Consider the following 19,086-nt stretch of genomic DNA (forward strand, 5'->3'; position numbering starts at 1 on the left):
GGTCGAATTAACTGTAATTTGATAAATTTCACCGAATCTCCGTTAAGTCAAGAACAGAACAGATTTGTTGATTTTACTATCACCATTTCTTTCAGTGTAATGTATGAATGATATGTCTCGAATGTCTTGGAAGCGTCAGCAATATGATACTTATAAAAGCCTACAATGAAAATACCCAAATGATAGATCTCTGTAATTCAACTCAGTTAGGATGCATCGACATTCAGCTAATACGTTTGTGTGAAAAAGTACTAAAAGTGGCATATTTTACTACGGAAAAATGCAAAAGACAACTTTTCGGGGACAACATTGTTCAAAAATTTTCAGATAGCCGAATGACAGAACAAAGAAAATTTTACGGCTTACTTCACCTGGCTCATGACAAGGGGACTGACGTTGGCAGCTTCTCTTTCTAATCCGCCATCTTGAACTCCCACTTTTAAACTCAATTTGCCTCTTTGCGAAACTACTTTTATTTTTACATAGATTTTCTATAAAAAATTATAAAACCGAAAGTGAACCAAGAGAAATCATGGGCACACTGATCAACGTTCACTTATATGTTTTGATCGTCATTCGTTGTCAATTGAAGAAAAAATTACGATTTCGCCTTTGAAAAAATTTGTTTATTGTTGAGAATTTAGACAAATTAACTGAAATATCTTATAAAACGTAAGTATACATAAAATATCACATAAAATGTTACATGCTAATTGTTAATTATCATTTATCTACAGGTATTTACATTGTTTACCACAAATATTGGAAAACTGCGGCGTCCTAACTCGCAATCCTAGCGATACACAATCCCTGTATTCGGACTGGGGGTTTTCTATGGAAATAAAAGGTGAGTTGACTATTTATTCATTGTTAAAGACCAACTCTGTTTACATTTACCAAATATGTACTAAAATTGCATTTTTCCTTTTGCAGATTTCGTTTGCCATCACCTAACACTCGGCCTGTTTAACATTTTAATTGCACATTGCGGAGTGAGTCACTAAAATTACTGGTACTTCTTTACTTTAGATCAGAAGTTCTAAAACGCTTAAACAAAATATCGAGAGAGTTGTCAAAAGACGAGCTTTGGACCCAAGACCACGAATCCGAAAGCAGAAATTGAAAAAGTTGGAAATTTTCAAGTGGTTGTTGTAATGTTTTACACAGGAAACAATTTTGTGTGCAAAGAGATTTTGCACAGATTTAATTTTGTTCCCACCCCCGGTTTCGGACGGGGCCCGGGATCATTTTTCTTTTGAACGCGCTAAAAACTACTTCATCAGCACTATCCTCATTTGACCCAAATAATATGAAGCCTAAATTAGATTTATGAATGCAGAAACAATCGTCTAGATTGATTACTTCCAATGGTCGGACTAAGTTTGTATGGGGCATGCCGATAAGCATTTGTGGAAAGGCATTTACATAGTCGTCGATTGGCACATTCTTCGCCACCTCGTATTTGGACTTAAAACTCTGGAAATTTAAAGTCTGTGCCGGCAATTGTAACTTTTTCGTTGTTCGTACGTTTCGCATTTGATAACTTTTTCCGTTATCCCTAACACCAGAGACTTCAACCTCTAAACGCTGTGGCATTTCACTTGTTGTTTTTCCTCCTATCCATCTTAGTGATAACAAATCTTGTGATCCTTTCAAACCAACGGCTTTGGCAACATTCTCTTCGATAAAGATATTTTCGACCCGTCATCAATAAATGCCATGATTTTACAATTACCTCTTGGTCCTTTTATTTCTACAGGTATAAACTTAAATAATGTTTTTATATTAAATTCCTTCTTATAAATTGCGTTGACATTAATGGTTTCATCTACCATCTGCTGTTGAGCATCCTCATCCCTATTCGAAGTTACCCTCTCAGCTACAATTCTATAATTTTCAGGTAGTAATCGGTTATGGAATCTTTTGCACGAGTTAATACTGCATTCGCGACGACTTCCACAGTTTGCAGCGCTGTGTCCTGAGTGCATACAACTAAAACATAAATGATTTTCTTTCACAAACTTCCATCTTAGATCGCAATCAATATCTTTGAACTTCGAGCACTGATTTAGGGGATGACTACCTTTACAATACCCGCACTTTGTTTCTGTTATTACCAACACTGGCTTTACAGACAGGTTCGACTTTGAAATCAGCTGTTCATTCGAGTTAAAATTCTTATGTGGAATTACATCTGCTGCTATTGAAATAAAAATTGATATTTCTTTCAACCAATTGCTAAAGTGTCGAATGCTTGGATACGCTAAATTCATGGAAAAGGTGTGGTGAGCCCATTCCTCGCGTTTAATCATTGGCAGCTTACACACAAGCTCATCGAGAAGAGTTGGATTTGTCAAATGGGCGGCTGCGCCAGCATTTTCCAAAAAGGCAGTCAAGTTGTTTACCATCGTGCTGAAAGCTATGATATCAGTCAGTTTTCCAACACTAATCGTTGGAAATGCTCGCGCCTTAGTTATTTGACTACGAATTAATAGCTGCGGTCGTCCAAAGTGAAATTCCAGTGTAGATATCACAGCGTTCACACTTGATGGATTAATAAGCAATGATTCCACTCTTTGTCTAGCTGGTCCCTTCAACGCCTTTTGTAGGCGAAACAAATTCTCCAAATCAGTGTACATATACATGGCTGTCGTTCCTTTGAATGCCGCAAAGAACATTGGCCATTCTTCCGGCGATCCACTAAATTCTGGTAAGTCCAAAAGTTTTCGTATGTATGGCTGTGGCGTAGTTGTTGATTGTACAAGCTGGTTCGGTTGCGATCCAGGTAATCGTGTTGTAACATGGCTGGAGGCGAACGGTGGGTAAAATCCATAAATATTTGGTGAATTATTGTTAGCTGCTATGTAGCCATTGCTTGCAACGTTTTGAAAATGATTCTGGTTAGCATAATGAACGCTCCTAGGATTTGTAGTCTCGGTGTGGCTGATGCAGTTTGGTGGTAATACTGAACATGCAACATTCGAAGGCTGGTAAGTATTGTGATTGGCGAAAATAACATTAGTGTTGGGAGTTATATTTGAGAAGTTACCAATAGTTGAGGTAACGTTGGCGACGTTACGACTAGTAGAAAGAACGTTGGCATTGGTGACGTTGACAGGGTTAACGTCGGCAGAACTGAAGTTGGCAAAGACGGCATTAGAGCTAACTATGCTTGCAGAATTTGTGTTAATAGAGGCTGTATAAGGAAATTGACTGTTTATATCTACTACATATGGCGAACTTAAATTGGCAAAAGCTGCGTTGGCAGCGGCGGCGTTGTTATAGTCAGGGCTGGCAGAGGCAACGTCGGCAGAGCTGACGTGGGCAAAGGCTATATGAGCACAACTAGTGCTGGCAGAGGTAACGTCGGCAGTGTTGACGTAGGCAGAGGCTGTATTAGCACAACGAGTGCTGGTAGAGGTAACGTCGGCAGTGTTGACGTAGGCAGAGGCTGTATTAGCACAACGAGTGCTGGTAGAGGTAAGGTCGGCAGTGTTGACGTAGGCAGAGGCTGTATTAGCAGAACGAGTGATGGCAGAGGTAACGTCGGCAGTGTTGACGTAGGCAGTGGCTGTATTAGCACAACGAGTGCTTGCAGAGGTAACGTCGGCAGTGTTGACGTGGGCAGAGGGTGTATTGGCACAACGAGTGCTGGCAGAAGTAACGTCGGCAGTATTGACGGATGTATTTGTATTTGCCAACTGGGAGTTGGCAAAGGCTGCGTCGGCAGAATTAACGCTTATGGTACTAATCTTTGAGTGTAAAGCAAATTGATTGCTTCAAATCTAGCTTTTCTTCTTCAGACTCTGCTAATGAGCGCTGTAAATCTATAATTTGTTTTTTTTAACTCACGTATACACTTGTCTGCTTTGGTGGGTGTTGAGTTCATCTCTCCTTCGCTGGCAGATTCCATCTCGGTGCTTTCTTGTGAAGTATCTATTAGATTATTTCCCACTTCGGTAGACGTATTCGTTTTCGGTCTTCGAAGATTGTAGCGTCCCATTGGCTTCTTCGTATGTGCAGATTATATTGCGAGAGTATTAAAAAATGTTACGGCAGTAATAACGAGCGAACGATAGTAAAACAACGCATATCATAACATGCCATTTATTCACTTATATAGTGTGTACAGCAAAGTTTTAATATCTATAAGATAACATATGGTATAATAAAAGAAAAGGTTTTGGCAAAACTATATATTATAAAATGAAATTAAATTTATGGAATAAATATGTATAAGTGATGCTTCGTTAAATTTTATACATTAACGAAACTAACTATAGTGATGCCATCTTAAAATAATCAAAGTTTTCAAAGTATACCATCTTAGCAAATATCGATAGAGAAGTGTATAATAAAATGTAAATCTAAGTTTAATCGGCAACACCAGGGTTACCCTAGGTTCATTTTGCTAAATGGTGTTTTTCCCATATTTTGTCTCCAAAGCTCTCAGCTGAGTATGTAATGTTCGGTTACACCCGAACTTAGCCTTCCTTACTTGTTTTTTATTTAAGTTTGTGTGGTACTGCTTTTCTACACTATTGGAAGAGTAAAGTAGAATATCAGCACACTGTATGCATTTAAAAGGACCTGTTACAAGAACAACGTATAATATTCTAAGATTTATGAGCAGGTGCATCTTTACAATAGCATTACGCAACTGTTAAGAATGCAATGACTCCCTTCTTCTACAGTATAAATCTTCCAAATCTGTTTTTTAATTTTACTCGAATAAATATAAAATTATTTAATGAAATTTTTAAATGAGAAATAAATTATCTTTCAATAAATGAAGGGATAGATGTTTCTTTTGTACGTGTGCATGTGACTGAACTGGTCCTTAAAGACTGGCCAATTTTGATGAAATTTCGTGTGTGTATGTGTTCAAGGGATTCGAGGATCCATTAGATTCACAATTTGGTCCGTTTTCTTCTTTATCTTTCTGAAAAGTGAACCAGGGTCCGATCCGTTCCAAAAAAACTAATTTATGACGCGATTTGCTCAAAATCCGGTACAGGGACAATTCATTGACCAAGTTAATATTTGATAAACTCTTCTTTCCGGGAAAAGGACCAGGAACTGACCTATTATAAAATTTTATTTAGCTAAGAAAAAGAGCGAGAGGGAAATGGAGAGTTATACAAAAAGCCATAGGCTGAAAAGAGAAAAAGAAAATCACAGATTGGAATGGGATTTGGCGATGGAGGAGAAACAGAAGAGTGAGAGGAATGAAAATGGAGAAAGGGTGACGGAGAGGAAATAAATTAGGAGTAGGAAATGGAGAAAAGGTGGGAAAGATAAGAAGGGGAGACCTAGAGAAGGGAAGATGATACATAAAAACAGGAAGTTTGGGAATTAAGTCGGAGCACAAGAGGACAAGGACCAGGGAAAAACGATCGAAACTCCCTTGGTGTGACCAATTGGCTCCAGTTGGCAGAGAAGAGAGCAAAAAGCGAGGAAAGAAGATACACATTTCTTTTGCAAGAAGGATGTATACCTACACATCGCATAGAGAAATATTATAGGACAGGAGAACGTTTCAATTATATATCTTTATCTTAAATGTAAAGATGAATACGATTCTGGAAATTATACCCGCGTTAATTTCATATATGTAGTTTTAGTGATTTATAAAAACAAAGATATTTCATGTTTGGTATAGAGATTCCATGAATGTGTACATTCAGGAGAGAAAGGTAGAGGGAGTGAAGTAGGAATGAGAGTGCTAGTAGGTTAGGTAAGGTTGAACTTGCAGGTACGTGAGTACCTCACATAGACTGAACGAGACCTGAGTGTTACCAGAACTTGTTTTAATGACCATACTGCCAAACCCCATCCTCTTCACAAATAGTAGAAGTTTTCTAGGACCTATACCACTTCCTGCTTCTAGATCTGACAGCTGTATCACTCCTATAGCAGCAGTCTCAGATGTATGCTCCGCCTTATCCCGATTCTTTCCAGGGATTTCTTACACTCTAACTAAACAACAACTGAAGCCAACACAAATTGTTTAAGTATTAAATTTTCAAGGAAAATTTCCAAATTCTTCACTCTCCGATTTCTAAAATTATATACGTTTTTAGTTTGCAAGATGCCTAAAGTAAGTTGTGCTCTATGCCATAAAACTAGGAAACACGAAGGTTTCCAGATGCACCACGTTCCTAAAAACATTATAAAAAGAAACAAGTAAGGAAGGCTAAGTTCGGGTGTAACCGAACATTACATACTCAGTTGAGAGCTGTGGAGACAAAGTAAGGGAAATCACCATATTGTAAAAGGAACCTAGGGTAACCCTGGAATGTGTTTGAATGACATGTGCATCAAATGGAAGGTATTAAAGAGTATTTTAAGAGGAAGTGGGCCATAGATCTATAGATGGACGCCTTTTCGAGATATCGCCATAAAGGTGGACCAGGGGTGACTCTAAAATTTATTTTGTACGATATGGGTATCAAATAAAAGGTATTAATGAGTATTTTAAAAGAGCGTGGGCCTAAGTTCTATAGATGTACGCCTTTTCGAGATATCGCCATAAAGATGGACCAAGGGTGACTCTAGAATTTGTTTGTACGATATGAGTATCAAATGAAAGGTGTTAATGAGTATTTTAAGAGGGCGTGGGCTTTAGTTCTATATGTGGACGCCTTTTCGAGATATCGCTATAAACGTGGACCAAGGGTGACTATAGAATTTGTTTGTACTATATGGGTATGAAATGAAAGGTGCTAATGAGTATTTTAAAAGGGTGTGGGCCTTAGTTCTATAGGTGGACGCCTTTGTGAGATATCTCCATAAAGGTGGACCAGGGGTGACTCTAGAATTTGTTTATAGGATATGGGTATCAAATGAAAGGTGTTAATGAGTATTTTAAAAGGGAGTGGGCCTTAGTTCTATAGGTGGACGCCTTTTCGGGATATCGCCATAAACGTGGACCAGGGGTGACTCTAGAATGCGTTTGTACAATATGGGTATCAAATGAAAGGTGCTAATGAGTATTTTAAAAGGGTGTGGGCCTTAGTTCTATAGCTGGACGCCTTTTCGAGATATCGCCATAAAGGTGGACCAGGGGTGACTCTAGAATTTGTTTGTACGATATGGGTATCAAATGAAAGGTGTTAATGAGTATTTTAAAAGTGCGTGGGCCTTAGTTCTATAGGTGGACGCCTTTTCGAGATATCGACATAAAGGTGGACCAGGGGTGACTCTAGAATTTGTTTATACGATATGGGTATCAAATGGAAGGTGTTAATGAGTATTTTAAAAGGGAGTGGGCCTTTTTCTATGGGTGGACGCCTTTTCGGGATATCGCCATAAACGTGGACCAGGGGTGACTCTAGAATGCGTTTGTACAATATGGGTATCAAATGAAAGGTGCTAATGAGTATTTTAAAAGGGTGTGGGCCTTAGTTCTATAGGTGGACGCCTTTGCGAGATACCTCCATAAAGGTAGACCAGGGTGACTTTAGAATTTGTTTGTACGATATGGGTATCAAATGAAAGGTGTTAATGAGGATTTTAAAAGGGAGTGGGCTTTAGATCTATAGGTGGATGCCCTTTCAAGATATCGCCATAAAGGTTGGCCAGGGGTGACTCTAGAATTTTTGTGTACGATATGGGTATCAAATGAAAGGTTTTAATGAGTATTTTAAAAGTGTGTGGGCCTTAGTTCTATAGCTGGACGCCTTTTCGAGATATCGCCATAAAGGTGGACCAGGGGTGACTCTAGAATTTGTTTTTACGATATGCGTATCAAATGAAAGGTGTTAATGAGTATTTTAAAAGGGCGTGGGCCTTAGTTCTATAGGTGGAAGCCTTTTCGAGATATCGACATAAAGGTGGACCAGGGGTGACTCTAGAATTTGTTTATACGATATGGGTATCAAATGAAAGGTGTTAATGAGTATTTTAAAAGGGAGTGGGCCTTAGTTCTATAGGTGGATGCCTTTTCGAGATATCGCCATAAAGGTGGGCCAGGGGTGACTCTAGAATGTTTTTGTACGATATGGGTATCAAATGAAAGGTGTTAATGAGCATTTTAAAAGGGCGTGGCCCTTAGTTGTATATGTGAAGGCGTTTTCGAGATATCGACCAATGTGGACCAGGGTGATCCAGAACATCATCTGTCGGGTACCGCTAATTTATTTATATATGTAATACCACGTACAGTATTCCTTCCAAGATTCCAAGGGCTTTTGATTTCGCCCTGCAAAACTTTTTCATTTTCTTCTACTTAATATGGTAGGTGTCACACCCATTTTACCAAGTTTTTTTCTAAAGTTATATTTTGCGTCAATAGACCAATAAAATTACCATGTTTCATTCCTTTTTTGTATTTGGTACATAATTATGGCATTTTTTTCATTTTTCGTAATTTTTGATATCGAAAAAGTGGGCGTGGTCATAGTCGGATTTCGGCCATTTTTTACACCAATACAAAGTGAGTTCAGATAAGTACGTGAACTGAGTTTAGTAAAGATATATCGATTTTTGCTCAAGTTATCGTGTTAACGGCCGAGCGGAAGGACAGAGGATCGACTGTGTATAAAAACTGGGCGTGGCTTCAACCGATTTCGCCCTTTTTCACAGAAAACAGTTATCGTCCTAGGAGCTAAGCCTCTACCAAGGATTGGTTAATTTTTGTTCGACTTATGGCATTAAAAGCATCCTAGACAAATTAAATGAAAAAGGGCGGAGCCACGCCCATTTTGAAATTTGCTTTTATTTTTGTATTTTGTTGCACCATATCATTACTGGAGTTGAATGTTGGCATAATTTACTTATATGCTGTAAAGATATTAACTTTTCTTTTAAAATTTGAATTAAAAAAAATTTTTTTTTAAAAAGTGGGCGTGGTCGTTCTTCGATTTTGCTAATTTTTATTAAGTAGACATAAAGTAATAAGAGTAACGTTCCTGCCAAATTTCATCATAATATCTTCAACGACTGCCAAATTACAGCTTGCAAAACTTCTAAATTACCTTCATTTAAAAGTGGGCGGTACCACGCCCATGGTCTAAAATTTTACTAGTTTTCTATTCTGCGTCATAAGCTCAACTCACCTACCAAGTTTCATCGCTTTCGATATCGAAAAAGTGGGCGTGGTTATTGTCCGATATCGTTCATTTTAAATAGCGATCTGAGATGAGTGTCCAGGAACCTACATACCAAATTTCATCAAGATACCTCAAAATTTACTCAAGTTATCGTGTTAACGGACAGACGGACGGACGGACATGGCTCAATCGAATTTTTTTTCGATACTGATGATTTTGATATATGAAAATCTATATCTATCTCGATTCCTTTATACCTGTACAACCAACCGTTATGCAATCAAAGTTAATATATTCTGTGAGCTCTGCTCAACTGAGTATAAAAATGGGTAGATGCCTGTGGTGTGGACCTATCACCAAAGGCAAAGATATGCAGTTTGCGTTTTTCCCCAGAAGATTTCACGTATAGCTCTGATGGCAAACGCATTAAATTTTGCGGTGATGCGATTCCCATGAAAGGTGATTTCGTGTACGATGACCCACAATTTCTTGAGGCATCAACTCAAACTGAGTAAGTTTGCCATGTTTTGTGAAGCTTTTAATATGTTTACACATAAGTTCCATTTAGACCCAATACGAACCGCGAAGAGCTCCTTTAAGCTCGATTAAAAATCTTGGAGGGGTCAGCAAAAGAACTAGACAACCTTCGGAAAAGCCTCAATGCATATTTTACTGAAGGTCAGCTCAAGAAGCTTGATAACCTTCTAGAACAATTCATTGGAAGTGGAATGACATGTCATCGGCTATAGCCCTTCATGCGGTTGGACCTAAAGCGTATATGCATTTATTAAAGACTGGATATCCTTTTCCATGCGAGTCCACTGTAGCAAAATGGATACAGAAAGAGAAGTTCGAGGACGGTGTTTTGGATTTTTCGATCGAAGCAATGAGAAGTGTACAGGACATGAATGTGGAAGACAAGATATGCATCCTTTCGTTCGACGAAATGCACTTAGAGCCAGCATATAAATATGACTCACTCACGGATACAATGAAAGCACCCAGCAAAAAAGTTCAAGTGGTAATTGCACGCGGTGTCAAGCATTCCTGGAAGCAACCTGTCTTTTGCGCGTATGATTGTAAAATGAGCAAATCAATATTAGAGAACTTAATTACTATCCTAGACGGAGCAGGATATACCGTTGTTGGAGTTGTTTCGGATATGGGACCTGAAAATCAAGGCCTCTGGAAAGAGCTGAATATTTCAATCGGTAAAATCAACTTAAAATTAATGTGCATTTTATTGACATAGCTCTATTTTCTTATTAGACCAAACGTGGTTTGCAAATCTGGTGAATAGTGGAAAAGTTTTTGTTTTCGCTGATGCACCACATCTGCTAAAGCTCATTCGGAACCATTATTTGAACACCGGTCTGAAAATTCAAGACGACTTTTTGACAACTCGGAGTATTGCTGACGTACTGAAACATACATCTGTGTCCGACGGTTCTATAGTATATCGACTGTCGGAGCGCCACCTAACAGTACGCAATGCAGAGCGCCAAAAAGTAAAACCGGCAGCGCAATTGTTTTCTCACAGCACAGCAAGTGCTTCGTGTCGCCTGTGAGGAACGGGGACTTGATGCCTATAATGCTAATGAAACTGCGGAGCTTTTTGATGCAGTAAATGACTTGAACTCCAAACTTTCCACCATACAGACTTTACCATCAAAGCGACCTTTTGGAATGAATTATGAGGAGCAGCTGGCTATTCTTTCGAAAATGATGATGTACTGGGTTCCATACCGACAAAGCTATCATTTTGTTACTTCCAAAATTCAATTCTTTATTTTAAATAAACCAATGCACTAACTTAACTTATGTCTTAACTATGACTTAATTCACTAACTTAAATACATATAATTTCATTGTGAATAGTATCAATCATTGTTCTATTACTGAAGTTTACGAATTGTCAAAAATGAGTAGAATGCAAAAAAGAAAATAGATTGAAGGAAAGAAGATAGCCGCTTCCGGTCAAAGCAAGGCTATATATACAGGATTTTCAGCTGAAAATGTTCTCTTTTCCTGGGATAGCAGCTAGAAGTAAGAACGTGTTAAGTTTTTTTCGTGCGAGTTAAAGTTCTCTTTGTACGTGACATATTAAGCAAGTTTAAAAAGTTAAAAAAAAAACTTTGGTAAGATCAATGCGCGTTAACAATTTGCGTCTAAAAATGTGAAAATCTAAAAGTGAAATTCGTCTGATAATCATTTATTACTACAAACCGGGGATCTATCATCGCAAGAAGGATTAAGACCACCACTGGAAGGAGCATATTAGGAATAATTACAAACTCGAGGAGCAGGAAGCTAAGCCACATGAAGTTTCGGCGAATGAACAATTTTAGACGGTATTTTGATACCATATATAATATGTATTCGAAAGCACGTACATACATCATAAAATACATTTTTATAAAACGGAAAAAAAATAAGAAATCTGCAGGAGAAAAGAATAGCTTGCGAGAGTTTTTTTGTTTTATTTGAAACAGAAAGATCTCACCTTTGCTGTCACGGAGTTAAATTCTTGTGTAAAAGAAAGGTACAGTTAGGCACAAGTGAGACACTAAGTCGAGCTTAGAAGCAGTAGCTAAAATTAGTCAACGTGATAATTCTGAAGCGAGAACATTTATAATAAACACAGAAAATAAAGGTTATTAGTAATTAAAATAATACAAATTAGAGAAAGAGATGAAATATTTTATGAATATTAAGAAAAAAAGGAAGTTCATAATAATGTTAAATATTTAGTTAAATTTATAAAGTAAAAAAAAAAAAACAGAGAAGTTGATAATAATTGTAAATAATTTGCTAAATTAATTAAAAGAAAAGAAGTTGTGCGAAATATGGAAGAAATGGGCTAGGGTCTGATACACAAAAAAAATCGAAAGATGCGCATATGAATACATGCACACCACGCGGTAAATTTTTTTGTGTTCTTCAGAAGACCAGTGCGGGTACATTGTGTGATGTGTATACAAATATACACAGATAAATATATATAAAAGTAATTGGATCAAAAAAAAAATATATATATATCATAATAATTAATACATTTTGATATATATGAATGATATATGAGGACCCACGTAAATATATATGTATATATACAGCCCGACAACTTTCGTCACTACTGCCAAGAGGGAAGCGCTTCACTTCGGAACCAGTACGTAAAAACGTGAGTATTTTGATTTCTATACCATTATTGTCCCATTTTTGATATTTTCATTTTTTCATTTAAAATAAAAAAAAGAAAATAATAACAAAAAAAATATATATTAATATATATATATAATACATATGGGGTATTCCATCCCATTTCGACCAATTTTGAACCGGACCCCTTTAGAATTGGCTGAAAGTGTTTCTTCTTTTTCTAGCTTACGAAAGACGTTTTTCAGAAGTTTTTCAAATTGTTTCATCCAACTCAAAAAAAGTTATGAATTTAAAAAAAACACCGTTTTTGTTTTTAAAACGCTATAACTTTTTCAAAAATTGACCTTTTGGGATCATTTTTTTTAATATGTTTTTAAATGTGCTTTTCGGAAAAAAATCAAAAAAAATTTTAAAGTTTTTTTGTTGTAATTTTTCAGTTTTTCGAGATTTTTCGAATTTCGCCCTTTTTTTCTCATAAAAAACTTCAATCAATTCTGCAGTCATCCCCACTAATCCCGGAGTGGGCCGAGAATTTTTTTTTTTATTTAATTGAAAAAAAAACTTTAAATTTTTTTTAGATATTTTCCGAAAAGCACATTTAAAAACATATTAAAAAAAAAAAATATCCCAAACGGTAAATTTTTTAAAAAGTTATAGCATTTTGAAAACAAAAACGGTGTTTTTTTTTTTAAATTCATAACTTTTTTTGAGTTGGATGAAAAAATTTGAAAAACTTCTGAAAAACGTCTTTCGTAAGCTAGAAAAAGAAGAAAAACTTTCAGCCAATTCTAAAGGGGTCGGGTTCAAAATTGGTCGATATGGGATGGAATACCCCATATATATTTATTTATATAGTTATATATATAGTTGTGGCAGTGCACATATGTGTACATGGGTCTGCATACATAACTTCAGTAGCGGTACAAGTTTGCCTATTTATGTAATTATACATATATTGATGCACATTAGCAAGACGTTCTTTTCGTTAATATTAAATCCCCTAAATTATTTTTTTTGTTCATACATTTTATTTTATCTACCCTACTGTACCATATGTACTTCTATATGTGTCTACGTGGGTAAGCTTAATATATTGTGACCGCTATATGTATAGCGTGAGCTAGAGCGTACCGAAGAGTAGTCAAAAAGGTAGGATAGAAAATTTTTTTTATTGGGAGAGTTCACTATCTCTCTAACTCCGAAAATTGTGTTTACACATTTGCTTTTGCTTTGCAATATAGTTTCACTTCTTCCATATTGAGAAAAAAAAGTATTAAAAATATTAAAATTTGTAAATTGGTAGTTTATATGCAACAACAAAATACATACACATATGTCCCGGTAGGGAAAACGATTTTAAAATCAGTATGGTTTGAAATAATTATAATTTTTTTGGTTGTATTCTTTCTTTGTTTTAAATAAAAATGAACTGTATTATTGATGAGAAGAAAATGGTCGTTTAGACAATTATTTCCATCTCTATCTGAAACCAAAGGTAGAGTAGGTTGTAGGAAGGCGGGGCTTCACCCATATTGGAAATGTCTCCAACTTTCATGGAAGCTATGGATAGGGAGGGCGAGGGGCAGTTTCACCATCTTTAACTGCCAGAATTGATATTGGTAAGGAAAAGTAGTGTTTGCTTTCACTGAACGTGATTTGTTGTATATCTGGTAGTCTGGTTACAAGGTTGTTTATCCTTGTTGACTTTGTGATTCGATTAGTGTGCACATAATTTTTTTTGTATGCCCTGCTGGTGTAGAGCTACCAGTGTTACTTCATTTCTTTTTTTTTCCCACGGCAATGGCTGAAACTCCTGGCTGGACATCGAGCAAGGTGCACATGGTGGGGTAACACGGGGAAGGTGTATGCATTTCAGGGGAGCTTTATAAGCTACCCAGTAGGGTAACCATTACAAAAATGGCGCCCAACGTGGGGCGAACTGAACGTGGGAGCTCCGAAGTTTTTCTTGATATTTATGTCACATTTTTTTTTTTAATTGACTTATACCATTTTTCACGGAATGCCTTTGAAGTTGTTCAGTGCATTTACAATTGCCCGTGAAAATATATTGATGCTCGTTATACCTTCAGGGTATTACGATTTGCCTTATTGTATATTGGAATGCAGTTAAAATACAAACATATTGTGCATTTTACTGACCGATACAATTCTGGTGAAATGTTCATTACTTTTAAACTTCGAACCAAAGTTCGATATATCAGATTTGTTGGAATCATATCTGAGAATAATACGGAATATGACCACAAGTCAAATTTTTTTATTTAATTTTTCCTTCACACGCTATCCTTACCTTTACAATATTTATGCCTTCTTACAACTTTACGAAACCTTTGGACAGAAGAGAAATACATATCTTGTTATATCTTTTGTGGAGAGTAAACTAAAACAAAAATTATAAAAACAAATAAAATAAAATAAATAATTTTTTTTAAAGCTAGTGAAGATAGAAATCGTCAATATGTCTGTACGCTACAGGAACGAAAACTTGCCTAGAAATTCCGGTCAGTTTTGTATACTCTGTCAGGAATATTTTAGGAAAAACCACGAAACTTTGCAAATCGCTTGTAGTCACTTATTTCACCGTGCGTGTCTACTAAATTGGCTTAAAAATAACCAAACTTGCCCGCAGTGCAGAGCGACTTGCAGCTCTAAGCAATGTACAAACCCGAATACCTCCGTAATGGGTACCCGATCGAAAACTATGTCTCAAAGCGGAATGCCTACTAATGCAACCCAGGCAACTGTACCACAAATGGGGGGTCATCAACAATAACAGCAAAAAGAGATGCAACGGAACATAATACCGGTAATCCCTCAGCTACTGCAAACGCACCCCCAGCAAATACGGACCTTAACGAAAGCCGTATTCGAAGCATAGTTACCGCTGTCGTATCTGCTAGGCAAGCTTCAGCATTAGAAGAGTTCGAAAGTAGGGTATCTCAACTTATTGAAGATAGAATTCAAAGCTCGTTAGCTAGCGTTCTTAGTAGGTTCCATATTGATAACCCAAACATCAATGATGCTAGCATTCCGCCTCAGCAACCCGATAATGTCAATTGGCCGCAGGATAGACCCAGTTTCTTAAGTGAGTCCCTTTCACTTCCAAGGAACGATAATTTCAGACTAAGTGATATGTCTAATGTGACTCACGCTGGCAAAATATCCCAACTTATTTCCAGCTGGAACATCAAATTTGACGGATCAAAGAAATTGACCGTAGAAAATTTTATTTACAGAATAGAATCCCAAGTTGTAGATGCTCTAGCGGGAAATTTTAACGTACTGTGTGAACATGCACAGATTCTTTTTACGAAGGAAGCGAAGGACTGGTATTGGCGCTATCGCAGATCAGTCCAAAGAGTTACTTGGCCAGGTTTATGTGAGGCACTAAGATTAAATTTTGAGGAACATAGAACCGATACTGATATAAAAGAAGCGATGAGAGCTAGGAGACAAGGTAATACAGAAAGTTTCGACGAATACAAAACCGCTGTATTAAAGATAGCTGAAAGCCTAAAGAACCCAATAAGTGAACTGGAATTTGTAGAAATGTTACAAAGATGATTGCGTCCTAGAGTCAGGCAACAGCTTTTGTATGTGACTGTTAACTCAGTTGCACAACTACGAATGTTGTGCTTAAAAGGAGAAACGCTTTTGCAGGAAATTTTCAAAAATAATTCATCTAATCAAACCCTAACTATTTCTAAACCAAATTTCAGCAAAAAACAAATAAGCGAAGTAGAATTCGAAGAAGACTTGGATGGAAATGATACTATGCCCCCTGTTGCAGATGCTAACGAGTTGGCAGCTGTAAGAAAAACAGATTCCAAAATCATATGTTGGAATTGTAGGCAAGAATGCCACAGGTATTTTGACTGCGTCGCAGCACGTACCATATTTTGCTACGGTTGTGGACTTGTTGGAGTATATAAACCAAATTGTAAAATCTTTAGTCCGAAAAACTCGAATGCGAGCAAAGACTCGATGACGAACCTTCGCAAGGACATATAAAAATTTATCTGTAGGAAGATAGTAAAAATAGGGAGAGACTAAACGTGACTGGAAGAGAGTCTACCCGAAAAGTTTTTAAAATAATACCATATAATGAACGTCTTAGAGTTTATAAAGAAAAACGAATTGCAATTTTGGGGATTAAGGATAGCAGTGATAAAAAACGATCTACAATACGAATGAGCGATTTTTGGCGAAAGGTTAAAACCAATCGAAATAATGTTAGTAACCTAGTTTATTCAATTACTAACAAAGAAAATGATCTTAGGCCATATGCAGAAGTAGTTATTGAAGATAGGAAATATCTGGGATTGTTAGACAGTGGAGCGCAGGTGCCTTGTTTAGGCAATAACTTAGCTAAATAAATCTGTGATCAGCACAAATTATCCACTCACGCTGCTACGATAAGTACAGCAGATGTCCGAAATCAAATTGTATATGGCACGATTTTACTTCCTTTAACGTTCAAAGGTCAAACAAAAAGCATTACATTTTATGTTGTGCGAAGCATAGCTCAAGATTTAATACTTGGCGTTGATTTTTGGAGAGAATTTAGTATATCACCACACCTTATCGCGCAAATAGAGGTAGATGATAAAACAGAAGAGCCTGAAAGTGCCAATAAACACTATCTCACTGAACAGCAAGCCATGAAGTTGAAAAATGTTATAAATACTTTTCCTTCTTACGAAAAAGAAGGGCTACGCAAAACTTCTCTAATCGAGCACACAATCGAAATTGAAGCAAACGTTAAACCAACGAAACAAAGATACTTTCCTATATTGCCAGCCATAGAAAAACTGGTACATAAAGAGATCGATGAGATGCTAAAGCTAGGGGTAATTGAAGAAGCACCAAATAGTCCTTGGGCAAGTCCCATAGTGTTAGTACGAAAGCCGACGAAAGTTAGATTGTGCCTTGATGCTAGAAAAGTAAACAGCGTAACAGTGAAAGATGCTTAACCTTTACCGCATATCGACGGAATATTAAGTCGATTTCCGAAAGCTGAGTTCATATCTTCACTTGATTTAAGAAGAGCTTTCTGGCAAATAACTTTGTCGGAAAAATCTCGTGATTTGACATGCTTTACTGTTCCGAATAGACCATTATACAGATACCGCGTGATGCCATTTGGCCTGTGTAATGCACCACAAGCCCTTTGTCGTCTAATGGATTACGTGATACCAGCAAATCTGAAAGATGAAGTTTTTGTTTACTTGGATGACCTCCTTATTATTTCAAACAACTTTGAAAAACATATATCTGTATTATCTAAAGTTGCATATCAACTTCGAAGGGCTGGCCTCACAAATGGTACTCTTTGTACTGACCCAGAAAAGGTTTCATCCATGATAAATTTTCCAGCGCCAAAGACGGTGAGACAGCTTAGAAGATTTCTTGGTATGGTAGGATGGTATCGGCGATTCGTAGACAATTTTGCATCGCTAACTACGCCACTAACAAACCTTCTTAACAAAGGGCGCGGATTCCACTGTAATGAAGAAGCGCAAGCAGCTTTTGAAAAACTAAAGGAAAAGCTCGTAAATGCACCAGTTTTGGCCAATCCGGACTACCAAAAGCCCTTTTTAATTCAATGTGATGCCAGTAAACAAGATGTAGGTGCTGTACTGGCCCAAGTGAATGACCAAGGTGAAGAAATGCCTATCTCGTACTTTTCAAAAAAACTAAATAAAGCCCAGTCGAATTATAGTGTAACAGAGCTTGAGTGCTTAGCTGCAATTTGGCAATCAATAAATTTTGTCCTTACGTAGAAGGTCAGGAATTCACCGTGATCACCGATCACGCAAGTCTCAAATGGCTTATGCGACAGACCGACCTTAGTGGCAGATTGGCGAGGTGGTCATTAAAATTACAGGGTTACAAATTTCAAATTGTACATAGACGCGGAACCCAAAACGTTGTTCCCGACTGCTTATCGAGGCAGAACTTCGCAGAAATCTCTGAGGTCAATTGTTATCCAATTATTGATATGGAGTCAGATGAGTTCGAGTCCGAAGATTATCAAAAACTAAGAGCTTACGTACAAGTAAACCAATCTCGCCTACCTGATGTGCAAATTAGGGAAGGAAAAATATACAAAAGAACTGAACATCCAGATGGAAATGAGGAACGGGAAAAGTTTAACTGGAAATTATGGATACCAAAAGTATTGCCTGTTAAGGCCATTGAAAGTGCTCATAATCCTCCAAACAAATCTCACGGTGGTATTGCAAAAACTCTAGCAAGATTTCAACAAAATTTGTATTGGCCAGACATAATAATAGACATTAAAAGATTTATAGCCAGTTGCTCTATTTGTTAGCAAACGAAATCACCCAATACTATTCTTCGTCCACCCATGACAGACACATTTAAGGTTCAGCGTCCATTTGAGCAATTATATATAGATTTGTTAGGCCCATATCCCAGATCGAAAGATGGTAATATTGGCAAGTTGATCGTGGTTGATCATATGACAAAATTCCCCTTATTAAAGCCTTTAAGGAAACTTAACTCTACGGTCATAATAAAGTATTTAAGGGAAAGCGTATTTACGATATTTGGTACTCCAGAAATGAAGTGATTATAAGTGATAATGGGAAGCAATTTAAATGCACGCAGTTTAATAATTTTCTGGGAGAAAGAAGTATAAAACATGTTTATAAAGCCGTATATAGTCCACAGGCTAATGCCAGCGAAAGAGTAAATTGCTCCATAATAACTGCCATTCATACCTATGTCTCAAAGGAGCAAACTAACTGGGATAGATATATACTAGAAATTTTGGAATCATTGCGAAGCTCGTACCACCAGACAATTGGTTTTAGCCCATACTATTCGCTTT

General features: G+C 37.0%; 1 protein-coding gene and 1 long non-coding RNA gene across 7 annotated transcripts in view; both read left to right on the forward strand.

Moving 5' to 3' along the window:
• phyl (phyllopod) overlaps positions 1–19,086 on the forward strand; it is a 413,007-nt gene that overhangs the window by 215,658 nt on the left and 178,263 nt on the right. The gene's annotated exons all lie outside the window — the stretch shown is intronic.
• LOC137244309 (uncharacterized) lies at positions 561–1,157 on the forward strand. The gene is made up of 3 exons (XR_010950891.1): positions 561–672; positions 738–847; positions 934–1,157. It is a non-coding gene; the product is annotated as an uncharacterized lncRNA (long non-coding RNA).

The sequence above is a fragment of the Eurosta solidaginis genome, chromosome 3 (genome assembly GCF_040869045.1).
Source record: "Eurosta solidaginis isolate ZX-2024a chromosome 3, ASM4086904v1, whole genome shotgun sequence".
NCBI lineage: Eukaryota > Metazoa > Arthropoda > Insecta > Diptera > Tephritidae > Eurosta > Eurosta solidaginis.